Consider the following 16,701-nt stretch of genomic DNA (forward strand, 5'->3'; position numbering starts at 1 on the left):
AAAAACTAAAACCAAGAAAATTATTAATAATGGCCCAGCTGTAGCAGAGAGTAGGGTAGTCATCCAGGGAGACTGAGTGAACCAAGACTCAAACCAACCTTGTTAAGCATCTCTATCTTTTTGTAGGAGTCAAGCCTATTAACTAGTTTCTTTAACATACATGGACCTATAATCAGGAGCAGAAGCAAAACTAAGAAGGGTCCCATAAGGGAAGATATCAGAGTAGTTATCCAAGGAGATCTACTAACCCAGCTCTCGAACCATTCCTGATGTGCTTCTCTGTCTTTCTGTCTTTTATCTAACCTTTCTCTAAATTTATTCATGGAGTCTTTAATCACTCCTGAATGGCAGTTCTGAATTCTCTATAAGCCTTGCATTGCAACAGCAGATGTCCTTGTGCTGCCCTTGCAGCACCTAGATAGCCTTAGCCCTAAGTAATTCTCAACTCCTTTTTTTTGTGTCTTACTAAGTCTTTAGCATCAGGATTCCAATCTGGACACTATCTGAATCTATACACCAAGGTCATGACTGTCTTTCAGAACTTCTAAACTCATACAGGTTGTGATCCCTGAGGCACAATCCCAAGAAGTGTTAGGAGTACTAACATATGCAATGTTACATCATTTGCAATAGAAATCAAGCCTATTTCCACACCTATCCCGATGGAACGAGGGCAAACATGAAATTCTTGTTTCTAAAGCACACTCCTCAAGTGAGCATTATAGCAACCTCCCAGTCAGTTTCTGATGTATCCACTTATCTGATGTGTAAGTCTAGGGAGCTTTTTGAAGATCTGAGTGTCCCTCTAGGTCTCAGCTCTCAGCCCCAACAGCTAGTATGTGGCTGGTGAGGGCTGAGAATTGACAGCTGTCAGGGTGGTCAGTAGCACCAGGTACAGTCCTTTCCAGCGATGCTCGAGTGTCTGGGCTCAGTGTAGCTGCTTCCGACCTGGAACTGATGAGATGTCTCAGGGGTCTCCGGGGCATAGGCTGCTGTCAGCTGTGAGCAGATTTCTTTCTGTATCACCTGTAGGTCTTTTAGCCTGGCACACAAATCATTATTACTATGGCACTATGACATGTTGGTTCAGTAACATCATCTAATACAGTCAGGGGGGCTGAGGCCCCATAAAAGATCTCAAAGGGGGTAAGGCTGAATCTGGAAGGGGTATTTCTTGCTCTGAAGAGAGCAAGAAGGAAGGAGTGCCACCCAGTCTGTGCCAGTCTCCATGGTCAATTTGGTCAGGGTCTCTTTTAGAGTTCTATTTATTTACTCTACCTGTCCTGAACTTTGAGGTCTGTAAATACAATGTAATTTCCAATCGACCTCTAAATACTTGGCCACACCCTGGCTTACCTTGGCAATGAAAGTAGGGCCATTGTCTGACCAGATTACCTTGGGCATTCCAGACCTGGGGAAGATTTCTTCCAGTATCTTCTTGATGATTGCAGAGGCTGTCTCTCGTTTGGTGAGGAAAGCTTCTATCTATTCCTGAAAAAGTATCTACAAGCACTAGGAGATACTTGTGATTATATTTTTCTGGTTTTGTCTCAGTGAAGTTCACTTCGACTTTTCACTAAACTCTCTAGGTCTCTTTGCCCTGTTTGCTTGCTAAGCATTCACTTATTATCATACCTTATACTTTCTACTGCCTCTCTGGCTAAAATCTTAAAGTCTATTACATACACTTAACTACTTGGACAAACTTTTTATCTCCTAAATGAGTCCATTTCTGTATTTGGCAAAGTGAGTCTTTTCTTTGTTCTCTGGGGAGTATAGCTTTCCCCTCAAGTGCGTCATTGTCTTTTTTTTTTTTTTTTTTTTTTTCGTTTAAGCAATTTGGGCCTTTTCTTCTGTTTTACATTCTAAGTGAGGCCATCCCTTAGTCCGATCCTAGTTCTCAGTGGCTGTCTCTTGCAGGCCTTCAACCAGGATAGGCTCCTGCATAGCCATTTCCCGAGCCACTTTATCTGCTTTGTTACTGCCCAATGCCACTGAATCTCTTCCCTCCTGATATCCTGAGCAATGAATAGTACTCACAGTTGTTGGCTTCACCAGGGTATCCAAGAGATGGCAAAGGCATCTGCGGCACTGATGTACTGGGGGGTTGAGGTTCAGCCATCCTAGATGACATTGTGTTGTCCACCATGGCAGCACCCACTTATCTCTGACCTTCATGAAGAGAACTGTTCCCGTCTGTGGACAAGGTAGCCTCGGCTTTCAGCAGGGGTCAATCAGCCAGTCGCAGAGGTCTTTCCTCCACCCATGGGCTCCTGCCAGTGCTTGACACTCGTGCTGTGGTGGCTCCAGGTCAGGATTGGGCAGCAAGGTGACCAGATTGCCCCCAACAGGTGGAGAATCTAGTCCATGGCAGCTGACCAGTGGTCCCATCTTTTGGGACACTCTATTCAAAGGCAAACATCAGCCACTCTATCACAGTTTAAGTCCTGGATTGGGTGATAATTGTTAGTGCCCGGCTGGCAGGAGTGATATGTTCCAAGTAGAACAGCGCTAAGCCATTCATCTCCCAGCATCAGGTACTGGTGCACTGAGACAGGTCTTAAGCTCCGCATACACAGTCTGTAGATATGCATACACATGGCCTCACCCAGCCATTTCAGCCCACGCAAGCCATTTTGGGGAGCAATTTTCTCATGAGCAAGGGATGGGGGCAGTCAGGGATGACTATGAACTAGTGGGTTACCCGGCCCACGCCAAGGTCCACTGTTCTTCGGGCAGTCCATAAGTATTGTTTGTTGCCAGAAGGCCCCTGTACCCAAGGTCTTTGGATACTGGCCCACTGGAGCATAGGAGCACAGAGCATTGGGTCCCTGTATCCATAAAACAACTGGGCAGGCTTCCCTCCTATCTCTGCACATAGCCAGCACTCCAGGACCGAGAGGCTCTCCAGTGTCCCCTCTTGTTCTTTCTGGGGCAGTCCCTGACCCAGTGTCTTTTTTTTCCTTTGCATTAGGCACACTGATCTTTAGCCAGGAATTCTCTCCTGTTGCCAGGTACTGTCTTCCTAGGTTCCCTAACTACTGTGGCCAGTATATGTTCCTCTCTTGTCTTTTATCTCTCTTTAGCTCTCTAGCTTCCTCTTCTTTTTGTCTCTTTTCTTCCCTAGCTTTCTGCTCTTTTTACCTTCTTTTCTCTTTCTCTTTGTTTAACGTTACTTTCTCTGTAACTTATACTAACTCTCAGCAACTTAGCTTAACCCTTCAAATTTCTGTAACTTTCTCTTCATACCCTTTCCTTATCTTAGCCAGATTGGTGGGGCATTTTCCAGCCCCTAGGAGACCCACCCTTGGAGCCTGGGGGCAGACCTGGAGCACTCCCTACCTTCAGGCGTATTGAAGTCAACAGTCAGGAGCCTTCCATCCATGTCTGGAACATTCTTTCTGGCCTCTAGCAGGATTCTTTCTTTCCTTGGTGGTAAAGAAGATCTGTAACAGTTACTAACAAGCATCTCACGTGGGATGGTGAGAAAACAAGAGGAGAGAGGTCCACTGAAGAGGACAAATAGCATTTAGTCACACAGCTAAACCAGGAGGCCTTTTTTTGGACAAAAAGGCCACTGTAAATATAAGCACAAGCTTTGTCTATGAAACAGAAAGGCGAGCAGAGAGTCAGCCTAGCTGTTACCGGCTGTCTCTCTGGGCTTAGATTTTCCCTTAAGGAGTACCTACCTCCCTTCAGTGTCAGCTTGGTGGCTTTGTCTCTCAAGAGAACTAGCCTCCAAATGACACTAGGCTTTTAGTAACAACTAATAACAAAAGGATGGAGAGATGGTTAGAACCTGGTTGCTAGATGCCAGGTGGCTGAAAAAAGAATCGTAACCAGTTCACCTGGGGCTATCAGGACCTCAGTAGCAGCCCTTTACCAAACCGTCTCACTGGGTTTAAAAGCCCATGGAAAAGAAAACATTAATCCTGACTGGCAAAACAAAGTTCTTCACAGTTGTAGATTCTTTGAAACTATTTTAGGGGCTCTTTTTGTCCCCCAACCTGGGGCATTTTAACCATAGGGGCAGGAACTGGCTGCTGTGGGGATAGGACCAAAGGCACTCTCCATGTTAATGATGATCAGCGAGAAAAGTAATTTAATGTTGGAGACTGACTCCTCCCTTGGAATAAGGACAGCATATAAGGCAGGCTTCCTTAAAGAACTTCTCTTAATGAGCGCTCTCCTTCTGTGAGTAAATGTCAGAAATTCCTTTCTTGTTTTCCTTATAGTCCTCTCCCACCTCGCTCTCAGCCTTTTTAGATAGTTCTTCCCGTAGCATTTCTAACACCGCCTGTCCCTTTTTTTATAGCCTGTTGACAGCATTTCTGATCTTTTAGGCAGCTACGCACTAAGTGCCATACCGGCTGAAACTCCGCCTTTAAGATTCCTTACTCCCAAGGAAAATTTAACTCTTTCCCAGTTCATCACAGCTGGCTGCGAGCACAAGCACAGATAAAAAACTATGTTTTTGTTTTGTTTTTCTTTCCTTTTTTTAGAGCTGGGGACCGAACCCAGGGCTTTGCGCTTGCTAGGCAAGAGCTCTACCACTGAGCTAAATCCCCAACCCCCAAAACACTATGTTTTAAAAACTAACTTTGGCTATCAACCAACACACTGCCACTAGAGCGGGGTCCACAAAATTAAGTTTCTTACTCACTAAGCGTTAAGGGGACCAAGTAAAACTCTTCGACGAACAAAGCAAACAGTTTCATGATTTCAAACACAGTCATCAGTCCAAGATTTTAAACACAGTCCTCAGTCCAAATTCAAACACGAAACAAAAGTCAAAAAGACACTAACAGACACCAACACGTCCAGAAAACCACAGTCAGGTCACAAAGAAGACAAACAATTCCAACAGTCAAACAAGTAACAAACAGACGTGCCTCGCGGCTTCGGTACCAAACTGAAACCAAAAATTCAGATGGAGTCAGCGAGGGTCTTGGATCCTCTACTCCAATAAAATTCAGACGGAGTCATAAAGGGTGCGGATCCCTCCGAAAATGGACGGAGGTGCCACGGATCCGGATCTCCCTCTCCTCCAACCACCCTTGGAACGTCTTCCAGGGCTGCGGGGGAGAAGTCCGAGCTCGTCAGCTCCTTCTCTGGCCCGCCCAGATAGTCCCCAGATCTGAGCCTATTGATCGATCGTTCACAGGACAAGACACAACAGACAAGACAAACGCCGGCCGGCTTACCTCCCGGTGGGTGGTCGGTGGTCTCTGGGCAGAGGGTCTCCAAATCCCGGACGAGCCCCCATAATGAAAGACCCCCAAAGAGGACCTTTCCCTCAGGAGGAGTCCCAAGCGCCCAATGACCGAGCCGAGTCCACTCAGATACAATCAGCAAGAGGGTTTATTGGAAAACACAGGTACCTGCGGGCACACAGTCTCTTCGGAGGACTTGCGCGCCCAGCAGCTCCAGCATGGGGCTTTTATAGGGATTGGGGAAGCAGAAGCGGGCGTACAGAAGCAGATGCATAGTTACAGGGATTGGTGGATTCAAACGAGGCACATAGACATGTTCACATATGATAGGCTATTTCACATGATGAGGTAATAAGGTATAGCTACACACATTGGCAGGTTTGGGGCGTCCTGGATGTCGGGGGCTGGGGGCTTATCTCTTCCTGCCAGGTGGCCTGTGAGTCAGATCCGGTACTCCTGGTCTGTTCTGCATTCCTTTCCTTATCTTTATGGCTTGCCAGTCCTGCCTAGACAGTGTTTCCTGTGCTCCTTTATCTTTATGGCCTGCTAGTCCTGGCTGTAGGGCTTAGCCCTCGGTCTGTGACCTTTTGGGGTTTATTCTTTTAATTTTGTATCTGTGGCCTTTTGGGGTTTATTCTTTTAATTTTGTATCTCCAAACCTAGAATTCATATAATTCTCCTTTCAAAAGGACTTTGTTGTCACCAAGCACATTGGTGATGGGACCAGATAAAAATCTGGGCACAGAAAAATAGTGTGGAGCAGGAGTCTCCGAATGAGTTCATAGCAAAGAATAGCCTGGAGGCTGCTCCCTGAGGAGTTGACTGAAGCTATTCTAGGCTGTTCTTTCTGTCTGAAGCATCAGGACCAGTACAGAATAAACAACAGTGTCACTAATGTTCCCTGGATTCTATGCCTGGCATTATTTCATGTGCTTCTGGCTTCACCAATCTGTGAGGAGATGTACTCTGACACTACAGCTGAGGAAACAGATGATAAGTTGCCCACTTGTAACTGAGGAGTTTACAAAAAGACAATAATGCTCCCGCACCATCATTGCCACTGACAGACTTTCCTGGAGTCCTCCTTTAATCCCACCCTTACTATCCCTAGGAATGCTCTGGAAGAGAGTGCCTAGCTCAATGCCCTGAAGCTGAGTAAAGTTTGGGCCCTCCCAGATGCCAGTTCATGATGCCAGCTCATAGGAGGCAGAGGCAGGGGCAGGGGGCCAGCTTAGACTACATGGTGAGACCCTGTAAAGATGAAAAAGGAAAGAGGTAGAGGAACTAGAAGGAAGAAAAGGAAGAGGAGAGAATGAGGAGGAAGAGAAAGAAAGGAGAAATGAGAAAAAGAAGAAAAAGAAGTAAAGGGAGAAGGATAAAGGAAGAAGGAAGGGAAGTATGTTTTGTTTTCCTTCAATCAACACTCTCTTTGTGTCCTCCATACTTTCCTATAATTGTGATTTTTTTTTTTGCTTTCTGTAGCCTCTTAAACAAGACTGCAAGCTTAATGCTTCAAGCCTCTGCCAGCTCTCACCTGAAGCCTTGCATCTGTCTTCTCTTAAGTCTGCCAGTTCCCCCATCTCCTCAACAGTGTGAGCCCCTTATAACAGCTAGAGGGATGCTATGAAAGCAAGAAATCATCAAGTCACTATGACCTCCCACAGTTCTTTGAAGAAATACTAATGTGGAAATGACTCAGCAATCCCAGTTGCAGGAGCATGCCCAGAAATGAGTGTGTATACTCATTCTACATCAGCATATTTCTCCAGAGCAAAAAGGGAAGCCAGCAGTGAACGGCTATAGATGGTAAATAGACACAAAATCTAGCATTTATGAGCAATTTAACCACACAGAAAAAGAGAACGCTGGCCATACATGGATGAACCTTGAGGACAACTATGTCTTCAGGAAAATGGAAGGAGCCAGAGTGCATCACACTGAATAAAATAGCAAGATATGGATAGACAAACGGTGCGTGTTTTGTCATCTATGTGAAGTCTAGTTTTTAAAAACTATATATGACATGAAAGTAGAAGGTGGATGGTGTATGAAAAGAAGAGAGGTATCAGCAGAAGAAACGAGGCAGAGACCAGAAAGGGTAATGTTAAGAGCACTGCCTGCTCTTACAGAATAACTGACTTTGGTTTCCAGCACCCAAGCTCACAAATGGCTTGCAACTCCAGCTCCCAGGAATCTGACACCTTCTCTGACCTCTGCGGGTACCTGCACATACATGTGCCCATACAGACACATAAATTTAAAAAAATATTTTAAAGGGTAATGCAGTGCGTGAATGAATATGATCAATACCGGGGTTGGGGATTTGGCTCAGTGGTAGAGCGCTTGCCTAGCAAGCACAAGGCCCTGGGTTCGGTCCCCAGCTCCGAAAAAAAAAAAAAAGAAAAGAAAAGAAAAAAGAAGAATATGATCAATACCATCGAAGCCCATGTATGTACGGAAGTATTATGAGCTGAGTGTGGTGGTGAAATCGCTTGACCCAGCATTTAAGAGGGAAGACAGTAGGATACCACAAATATAGGCCACCCTGGTCTACATACAAATACAAATCGAGTCTTGGATATACAGTGAGATCATTTCTCAGATATAATTGTAGTGCCATATTGGATTTGGGCCTGGCTGCTTTGTAACTGCATGGCCACAGTTAAGAAGTCATGGGATTGTTGGACAGAGGCCTCTCCCATGTATTTACGGCACAGGAAGAAAAGACCAAGTAGTGAACACCCAGTGTCTCCACTGCATGACCTCTGCTGAGCCCGGCTGATGCATGTGGAACCGACACACCTGGACCACACCTGGGTGGTGGTCAATTTACTTCTGCCTTTTACTTCCTCAGCCTTTATCCTTGAGATTTAGGCTGGTCTTCTGGGATTTCTCCCTAATTAATTCAGGTCTCCTAGTCGGTCTTTTGTTACCGAAGTCACGAGCCAGGTAGTCACGAGCCAGGGTTTCCCACTGTGCTTCACAGATATTTTCTACCTGGAGACATGGGTATATAAGTGGTGAATAAAGCTACAGGAGTCTCTCACTCTTTTTCCTCACTCTCACTCTTCCTTCCGCTCTTCCACTCTCTCTCTCTCTCTCTCTCTCTCTCTCTCTCTCTCTCTCTCTCTCTTTTCTCTCTCTCTCTCTCTTCCTCTCTTCCTCTCCTGGCTTGACACGATAACCTGTGTGTGTGTATGTGTGTTTCTTTCATCCTGTAGGCTTTCGCCCGATTCTCGGTACCGTGTCGGTGCTGGCGCCGACATATAATAAACAGACAAACAAATAAAATATCATAATGAAACCCATTATTCTGGGCCATCGATAAAATTCGATGGTAGATGTAGGCTTATATTTCTCAAAACTTACATTAATAAGTGTACTTAAAATGCTTTAACGTCCCTCCTAGCCCACTACCCAGCAGAAAGGTTAATAGGGCAAAGAAGAATATGGGCCTGTTTAGAATTATTTTTTTGGAAAGAATCCAATCTGTGTTCTTAGGATAATGGCAATTCAGTTCACACAAATCAGCGGTGGTAGTGAAAGATAGAAGTTTTAAGGTTGCCCCCTCTAGACAAAAGTTTAGAGCAGAAGAAAGAAACTGGTCGGGCACTAGAACTGCAATTATACCAGCCGGTTTGACAACTCTCTCCCAGGAACTAGCTGATCATAAAGTTAGATTAAAATCTTAGAGAACAATCATGAGAAAGAGGAAGCTTCTCCCAGGAACTGGCAGACCATAAAGTTCAACAATCTTGAGAAACAGGAAGCTCCTCCTTGTGACTTTTCATTGGTATTCTCAACATTTTCCAATGACACCCTCCCTACCCACTTGGGTTGTGATTTCTTCCTTTAAATTCCCCTTCTCTTAGATACTAGGGGGTCGAACTCCACTGTCCCTGTGTGGGATACGAGTCTCGACCCCAGTGCACTGGTTCCTATCAATAAACCTTGTGTAAATTACATCAAGGACGGTCTTACGTGAGTTCTTAGGAGTCACTTCATCCTGAGACTTGAGTGAGGGTCTCCCCCTCCGGGGGTATTTCAGTAGCTCCATTTACTCAAAAATACCATTCACTATTCAGGAGCAGCAGTTCTATCCAGAAGAAACCATGAGGCTCTGCCAATCGGACCAGCCTGAGTCTGCAGATGTGGCAAGAAGCCACTGGAATACCACCAGAAGTTTTTTGGTACGTTTCTCTCTACAAAGTCACAACAAATGATGATCAGCAAAGAGTAGCAAGGTGAACCAATACCACACAGTGTTGTCCATTGGGTTATATGCATACCGTTTCCAAACACCATGTGTTCTCTCAAGCATCCACTCTAGCAAAACTTCACATGCCCTTTTTCCAGGCAGCATCCAGAAAAACACCACATGTCTGTTCTCAATAAAACATCTTCTCATAAGACATTTTCCATAAAAAATCACATGACACAACTGAGTCTCCAAAGAAACCAGAAATTTCTATTTCAAGTAGAACATTTACCTAACATGCACAAGTCCAAACATTCAATCCCTAGCACCAAAAGAAAGCAAACAAATGATCTGTTGAGATGGTTCAGACAGTGTCTTAGTTAGGGTTTTACTTCTGTGAACAGACACCATGACCAAGGCAACTCTTACAAAGGACAACATTTAATTGGGGCTAGCTTACAGGTTCAGAGGTTCAGTTCATTATCCTCAAGGCAGGAACATGGCAGCATCCAGGCAGGCATGGTGCAGGCAGAGCTGAGAGTTCCACCTCTTCATCTGAAGACTGCTAGTGGAAAACTAACCACACCCACATTGACACATCTACTCCAACAAGGCCACACCTCCTAATAGTACCACTCCCTGAGCCAAGCATATATAAACCATCACAGACAATAAAAGTGCTTGCTACACAAGCCTGGTGTCCTGCATTCTATACCCAGAACCCATTTTAAAAAGTCAGTGTGATGTTCAAGCTACCTTTCCTGAATAAATGTAGCTATCACACTTCATCAGAGAAACTCTCTTTACAGCGAAGAGATACCATCAAGGAAATTACAACTACAAACAATGATAAATAGATTATGGGAAACCTACCCCAGTGAATTCATCTATATCATAGCTCCTGCACCCATGGCTCAAACAACCAACAACTGCCAGGAAAGGAAGAATTAGCTTTTCCTAGGGATGATCCCCTTTATTGGTTGTCCATGCAGAGTGGTGTGCCCTGAAACCATATACACAAACAACAAAAGCTGACTCAGCAAGCTTTATTTACACATTTTTGTCCACTCACATACATACATACATACATACATACTGTTAAGGTAACTGGCTAACTTGTCATTTTGTGCTCTTATTAATATAAGGAAACATTTTCATATGTTGTTTCTGATGTTACTAGGAAACTTTCTCATGCCCAAGTTAATTACATTTTCTCTTATGTTCTTTCTGTGCCCTTAGAAACCAGTCATGATAGGAGTCAGTAGAACTGCTTTGTGTAGTGATCCGCAGTAAGCTTGGACCTGAATCAGTCCCCCAGAGGCACTCCCCGCAGCTGTGTACAAGCTTTTATTGTATTTGCCTGACACAGTTGAATCCCCAACCAACAGGAGCAGGACAAATGTACAGCAAAGACATATTCCTTTCCGGTTCTTTGTTTTTCTGGAGCTGGGGACCGAACCCAGGGCCTTGCGCTTCCTAGGCAAGCGCTCTACCACTGAGCTAAATCCCCAACCCGGAAAGACATATTCCTAAGGGAGCCCCTATCCCTCAATCCTGATTGGTAGAAAAAACTTGACACAGATGTTTATGGATTTTAGGCTTAAAAATCCTGTAGGATCTTAACCTAATGTCAAGGTTCAGTTCTGTATCTGGACTGTGGCCCTTATCAATCAGTTCTGGGGCATATGCTCAACAAACTATCCCTGTATGACTGAGATGAGTGTCCCTGTGGTTTGTGAGGCAATTCCTGGACCCCAACACATGCATACACAAATACATGCATGTATGCATACATACATACACACATACATATATGAATACATTTAATTATGATGATGGTTTGATTAAAATAGTCATAAAAGGGGCTGGAGAAGTGGCTCAGCGGTTAAGAGCACCCGACTGCTCTTCCAGAGGTCCTGAGTTCAATTCCCAGCAACCACATGGTGGCTCACAACCATCTGTAAAGAGATCTGATGCCCTCTTCTGGTGTGTCTGAAGACAGCTACAGTGTACTTATATATAATAAATGAATAAATCTTTAAAAAAACAGTCATAAAAGAAAATATATTCCATAAACCCAAATTTTTTTGTGGTTCCTAGTCTGGAAACATTCAGAGACAGAAAGTTGGGGTATGCTACAAAAGACTGCAGTCATTAATAGGAACAAAGTTACTATAGGGCGTGATGAAAAAGTTCTGGAGGTGATAGTGTGGAATTCTGTTCTCTGGGCATGGAATGGCTGTTGTCCATTTAAAATCAGAGCAGCTGTGACCACCAGGGAAGACATCCATCAGTCTGAACACACTGATTCCATCATGGAATGAGTCAGAACTCAGTAGCTGCAAGAGTTTGTCACAAGTCCTTACCCCTTCCCATAACATATAAATAGTTACAGTTGTAGCACATGGGGAAGGGTGTCATGAGGCTCTGGCCTTCATTGGGATATACAGGTGATTAATGGTTACTTGAGGAGAGGGCCTCTTCAGTAGCATAGCTACCTGCTCATGGTCCTGTAAGTAACTCTAATCCATCCACTGTTCACTAAGCTAGATTCATGTGTAATAGTTTCTTTGGTCTATCTTTGGTGTCCAGTTAAGGAGGAATAGGTATGTGCTCACACACTGCCAGGAAATTGTACAACATATGGTGGCAATATGAATTTACTTAAGGACATTTGAATTGGTTAAAATGATAAATTGTCCATATATCTATGTCACCACAATAAACTAATACAATAAGGAGGCAGAAAAGAAAGTTGGAAAGAACTGATAGGGTATGGGAGGGGAGACTCTCGCCTCTAGGACCTAGTTTCCATTTTGCACTGCCTTAGAGACTAGAATTGCCACACAACCAACAAAACCCACTGTGTAGATTGCCTGCATAGAAAAGGTACTTTCTTCTCTGAGAGACAGCTAGGTGTTAAAACATCTAGAGAACCTCACTTACCCACAAAGCTTATGCAGCCTCTAAGTTCAACTTTGCCAGCATCCCTTGCTCATAGTAAACCTATTCATTGAGAATGCCATGGTCCTTTAACCTGTTTTCTGTAGCTGCTAGTATTGTGAACCTATTATGTATTAGGTTCCCCCCAAAACTGTTTGCACACGTCCCTTCTGGGAACCTCCCCCCTGTTGGTTCTGATTGGTAAAGATGCCAGCAGCCAATAGCTGGGAAAGACAGACAGAGGTGGGATTTTAGGATTCCCAGGCTTGGGACCAGGAAGAGGAGAAGAGGGCAATCAGCATGTTTTCGGAGAGTCTGGATAGGGGAGAGACAGAGGTTGCCATGGGGTAGAGTAGCAAGGATAGCGCCCCAGGCTCTGGACTAAGAGCAGCCAAAATGGAACACAGAAATTAGTAACTTGTAACTCAGAAGTATTGGTGGGAAGTAGATACTAGCAGCATGTAGACTAGGCAGTGTCCCAGCGATTGTACTGCTTAAGGCATACTATGTTTCACTTGGGAACATAAACTACTGAAACAGGTAACAACCCACACTGGGCATAACTATAAATAGTTCAACACTTTTATCTTATCAGGGTTCCTTTTGTAGCTATAAACCAGAACACCTGCACCTCATAAAAGGTCTCGCTTTCTCACCTGCTAGAGAAACAGAAAACAAACAGCTATACCAAACACTTTTCCTTAGTCTTGTCAACCTGGACAGAGAGAACATCCTCTGAACAAGGCAATTTTAAAAGCCACCAAAATCACATATATAGATATTGCTGAGATACCTCAGTGGGACTTTCTTTCCAAGGGCTCACATTTGTTCAAATGTGAACAACTGTCTCTCTTGTTTATATGTGTGTGTATGTGTATGTATATGTGTGTGGGTAGATTGTGTGTGTGGTGCAGACACGAATGCATATGCATGCACATACCCGTATATACACACATGTGGCATCCAGAGCACAAGTGTCTTATATCAGCCAGGTGGTGGTGACACATGCTAGCACTTGGGGGCAGAGGCAGGTGAACCTGAGTTCAAGGCTAGCCTGGTCTACAGAGTGAGTTCCAGGACAGCCAGAATACACAGAGAAACCCTGTCCCGAAAACCCAAAACAAACAAAAGAAAACAAATGTCTTCTATTATTCTCTACCCTATTGACTTGAGACAAGCCTCTCATTGAATATGAAGCTTACTATTTGGGTTAGTGATTTTGGCTGGCCAGAAAGCTCTGGCCAAAAGATCTGCCTGTTTTCCATCCACCAGTGTTGGTGCTATAAAGGACACATGGACATATTCACATTTTTACATTTCTAGTGTGGATTCAAAATAAGGTCTTCATGCAAAAATGTTCTTAGCTGCTGAACTTCCTCCTGAATCTCTCTCCTTCCTTTCCTCTCCTTCTCTCCCTTCTTCTCTCTTTCTCCCCAATCCCCTTAAATTCTCACCCAAGCTAGGTAAACTCTTCACCAGTGCTCTTAACTATTACACCATTTCTCCAGCCCCTTGGGGTTTTTTGTTTGTTTGTTTTTTTGTTTATGAGTTTGCAACAGCATTTTACCATGTAGCTGATACAGCTAAGACTGGTCTGGAACTCTCTAGGCTGGTATGGAATGTGTTATCCTCTTGCCCCTCCCTCCTGAGTGCTGCAATTACTAGCATGAGTCACCCTGCCATTTAAATAAATCTGTATGGTGTAAATGTGAAATGTTCCTTATAGGCTGTGTTTGAGTACTTGGTCCACAGCTGGTGGCAGGCACTGTTTTGAGAGGCTATCGAATCTTTAGAATCTGGGACCTAGGTGGAGGAAGTGAAAAGACACCATGACCATGACGACTCTTATAAAGGAAAGTATTTAATTTGGGTCTGGTTACAGTTTCAGAGGTTTAGTCCATTACCATCTGTAGGATGTCATAAATGTAAGGCAGTTTTTAAAAATTATTTTACAGCAATAGATAGCAAACCAACATGTGGGCAAGAATCCACTAGTAATCCTAAGAGTTGAGAGAAAGTTTTAATTTCTAAGTAAGAGGGGGCCAGCATCATGTTGAATCACATGATCACCCAAGCACAGAAACCTTAAACAAAGGCTTTGGGCTGTAGGTCCCCTGCTGTGTGATAAATAGTGACAGCTCAGAGAGTTAGAGATTAAAGCTGCTTTTTAAAGAAAGTTATTTAGAAAGTCAGGATACTCATATTCCTTCTAACGTGGGCTCCACGGGAATTTTGTGTTGAAATCCTAGTTAGACAAACTACTTCCTAATGACAGGCATATTAGAAGCTGATTAAGTTTGTTTTAAGGAGAGTACAGAGATTACCCAAATCATGTGATGATTTTCATCCACAGTTTGGAACTTAGGGAAAAATTAGTCACTGACTCCAAGTAGAGAATTGTGGTATTTACAAGTTATTAAGGTTAAATAAAATTCTATGGCTCTGGATAGAGAGCTTAACAGATCAATATATTTTGGGTATTAAGGTTAAATAAAAATCTGTGGCTCTGGGTAGAGAGCTTGACAGATTGATATATTTTGGGCTAAAGTCTTGGTTTTATAATAAGTTGCTTATTGTTATTTGAATTGATAAAAGGTGTTTGTTTTATAAATAACCCCACTAAAGGCCATATGGCTCGTTGACGCTGGCTAGCAAGGGTTTGTGGTTGTTTTTGATATTTACCACAACAGGAAGCTCAGATTCTCTTAACATGGGCTTCACAGGAATTTTGGGTAAATTTCCTGATATGACAGATTAGAAAAGCCTATCAGGCTCATTGTTTGACACTACAGTTTAGTTTACTTCCTTTTTTAAATTTGTTTAATCTTCATAATGGGTGTGACTTTGAGTTTTATGGTTATATTATTACTCTGGGAGAGAATGCAAAATATAAGCTTTCCTGATTACAGACGAAGTATCACAGTATTCTGGGGAAAACTTTTTATTTTTGTGTTTTTAAAAAGTGTGACTAGGCTCTGGAAACCTCACAGAATCATACTGATCAGATTTGAGAGAGGGCGACTGCCTGAAAAACTAGATTCAAGAGAATCAAACAAAAAGATCTCTATTCTAAGCTTTTGTCTTGAGAATTATATTTTACAGAATATTTTATATTATATTTTACTTGGATTCCTGGTCTCAAGGACTTTAAGCTGGGTCCAGTCAAAAAACACATCTGGCTAAAACATTTACTTCATTCTTCCTACCCACTACGTTCAAGGATATCTCAACACCCATGTACAGCTTGAAGAAGTTATAGAAGAGTTGTCACCCCAATTACTTGGACTTTTAGGGGTTATTCTAAGGTTGTTCTTATGAGGAATTTAGAAATGGTTGTAATTTAACAGGGAGGAATTAGCTAAATTGAGTTGTACAGCCATAATCTCATTTGGTAACTAAGCTAAAAGCATATCTTTGCTTTGGTATAGAATTTATTTGTTAAAAAAGTTTAAAAGTACAAGGTCGAGAGCCAGTCCTTCTATTGATGCCATTACTAACTTCCGAGTTGATTACACCTGTGAGTTAAGGAACAAATAGCAAATTCATGGCTCTGAGTTTGTGAGAGGACTTTCAAGATAATATATTAAGATATAAGGACAACAGTCCAGATTACCTTACATAGATAAATGTTTTTCAAAAATGTCAGAAATCCACAAAATATGAAATTTAAAGTTATTTATCTTTTGTTGAGACACATCTGCTTCTAACAGTTCCCCTTTGGCAAACTTAACAAAAAAAAATTGAGCATCTCTACTCCAGGTGAGGTAATACTTTGTGGTTAGGCAGCCACTGGGCAGAATCTGCCTGTTTCATCTGCATTTGATACTATCCAAAAAGGGACACTTGATTCAGAATAGTTGTTGACTGATAATCTCTACTGAGCCAAAATTATCAGCCCTTCAGGTTTCTGCATTTCAAGATTCTGTCAGTTGATTTTGGGCAAGAAGGCTGAAGACTTCTGTTGCTGACAGAGGACTGTGCTTGTAGAGATTTGTCTCCTCAACCTCTCAGTTCTGGAAGCCATGTTAGACTTCCTACATTTATAGATATTTGGTCATTCTCAGATTTCTGATGGAGTTGAAGACTGATTATAGTCTCACAGCCTATCAGGCTGTTTAACTCTAAAAATACATATTTTATTAGACTATTACTAATAAAGTAAGTATAGTATACAAGCTAACCAGGATATAACATAGATTTTAAGCCTTTCTTAAGCTGGAATAGATAACTAAATGTTTTGTTTAACTGATAAAGCGTTGGACTGGGTGTTACATGTATTTTATGCTTTTAATTACAAAATAATAATAGTTGTGCTCAGCTTATATTTGAGAGAAAAGTTTTTTTTAA

At 42.8% G+C, this 16,701-nt stretch overlaps 1 long non-coding RNA gene across 1 annotated transcript; it reads right to left on the bottom strand.

Moving 5' to 3' along the window:
- Window positions 1-1,837: 1,837 nt before the first annotated feature.
- Window positions 1,838-5,415, bottom strand: LOC148002729 (uncharacterized). Its single transcript, XR_015631398.1, has 2 exons — window positions 5,205-5,415; window positions 1,838-3,428 (listed from the first exon to the last, which is right to left on the bottom strand). It is a non-coding gene; the product is annotated as an uncharacterized LOC148002729 (long non-coding RNA).
- Between the last annotated feature and the right edge of the window lie 11,286 nt (window positions 5,416-16,701).

This window comes from Rattus norvegicus, chromosome 10 (genome assembly GCF_021556685.1).
Source record: "Rattus norvegicus strain SHRSP/BbbUtx chromosome 10, alternate assembly SHRSP_T2T, whole genome shotgun sequence".
Taxonomy (NCBI): domain Eukaryota; kingdom Metazoa; phylum Chordata; class Mammalia; order Rodentia; family Muridae; genus Rattus; species Rattus norvegicus.